We start from the raw sequence: 2,094 nt of genomic DNA on the forward strand, positions 1-2,094 counted from the left end.
ATGTCATAAAACAACATGTGTACTACTGTTTCATGAGAAACTATTTGTTCTGTAAGCCTTCACCTGAAGTACAATAAAATATAAAAAAAAAAAGAAAAAAATAGTCATAATAACTTCTAGAGTTTTGTGAGAATTTAGTGACACAGTGCCTGTAAAGCACATAGGACCACGAAAACTGATTACAATGGCAATCATTAAATGAATGTTATTCATTATTTTTATGACTATGCTGATAGGCAAGTAGGGTGGATCTGGTAGCATGATGAGACAAAAAGGTTCCTAAGGTAAAAAATTTAAAGAAACACTCACTCTTAGGTGCCAACTCTGCACTTGCATGACACTGAATGTGAGCATCTCTTTAAATTTTGCATCCTAGGTGCTTCTTTTGTCTCACCTTGTCCCTAACTCTAAGGGAGCATCCAAACCATGTAGGCCATGTTAAAGATTTTGATTTTTCTCCTAAGAACAGTGAAAAGAGTTTGTAGAGTTTAAATCAAGTGAAGTGAGTATGGTGTGTGTGACATGGTCTAACTTTTCTTTTTAAAACATCTTTTGGAAAAATGTGAATTGGAGGGAAGCTAGAGTGAATGAAGGAAGTATCCAGTTAGAAAATAGCTTAAGTAATATGGCATGATGAAAACTTGGACAAGAAATGTGGTAGTGGAGATGGAAAGACATACACGCTTTTGAGAAATATCTAAGAGTAAAATCTACAGGACTTGGTGATGAATTTCATGTGGAAATTTAGGGGTAAAGATGTGACAAGAAAGATACCTAGGACAATGAATTGCATGTGGAAGGCAAGGGAGAAAGAGGTGACAAGGATGGTACCTAGATTTCTTTGCTGTACAACTGAATAGATTGTGATACTACTTAATGAGATGGTGTGATGGTTAAGACTGTGTGTCAAGTTGGCTGAGCCATGATTCTCAGTGTTTACATGTGATCACTCCCATGATGGGATCTGCTGTGAGTAGCCAATCAGTTGAAAGGGAGTTTCCTTGGGTGTGTGGCCTGCATCCTAATGTAAGTGGACTTTCTGGCTTTTGCCTGCTCTGAATCCTGAAGCTGGCTCCTGTTTGTCTGACCGCTGGTTCCTGGGACTTGAGCTAACAGTTTACCTGTCCATCTTGGGATTTGTTAATCTTCTCAGCCTGTGAGCAATAGCCCTGCTCTCCGACCTGCCGATCTTGGGTTTGCCAGCCCCTGCAGCTACGTGAATCAGGATAAGCCTCTATCCTGATCCACGGACTTGGGATGTTCCAGCTCTACAATCACATGAGCCATTTCCTTGATATAAATCTCTCTCTACATATATTTATACACTTTACTGGTTTGCTTCTCCAGAGAACTCAGCCTAAGACAAATGGTAATAATGTAAGAGAAATTTAGGGGGAGCTCATGTAGTTTTCCTTGACCATTTGGAGTTGAAGGTGAATTTGAGACACTCAACTGGAAATACTTAATAGAGAGTTGGTTTTACTAGTCTAGAGCTCCGTTGATAGGTGTTAGCTGAAAAACAATTGTGTGTGAGGCTTTGGTAGCTTATAATAATTAAAGATGAGGGTATCATATAGTAATTAAAGATGAGGCTATCAATTAAAGATGAGCATATGAATACACTTTCCCTAGGGAGAGCACGGAGTGGATAAGAAGAGGCCTTAAGACTAAGACCTGAGAAGATCAAGTATTTAACAGCTGAGTAGAAGAGGATGACGTTACAAAAGAGACAGAGGAATAGCCAGAAATCTATGAAGAATACCAGGAGTCAAAGAAAAAGTGTTTATAGGAAGAGAAAATGGTTCCTGGTATCAGAGAAGGGAGAAAATTTAAAGAATCTAGGACTGAAAACTTTCCTTTGCTTTTAACATTGTAGAGGTCATTGGTGATATTAAGTAGTGGTGAAGTGAAAGTTGCATAAGGGATGAGAGGTGAAAGTAAGATGGAGAGATGACAACAGAGCACCTACAGAATTCTTTGAAGACATCCGAATGTGTAGGGAAGGAGAGAGAAAAGATGCTTTTTGGAGGAGTCTGTGAGTTATAAGTGTGATAATTCTTTTTTTTTTTTTTTTTTGTACATCTGTCAGAGGTT

The sequence above is a fragment of the Trichechus manatus genome, unplaced genomic scaffold, assembly GCF_000243295.1.
Source record: "Trichechus manatus latirostris isolate Lorelei unplaced genomic scaffold, TriManLat1.0 scaffold00046, whole genome shotgun sequence".
In the NCBI taxonomy this organism is placed as follows: domain Eukaryota; kingdom Metazoa; phylum Chordata; class Mammalia; order Sirenia; family Trichechidae; genus Trichechus; species Trichechus manatus.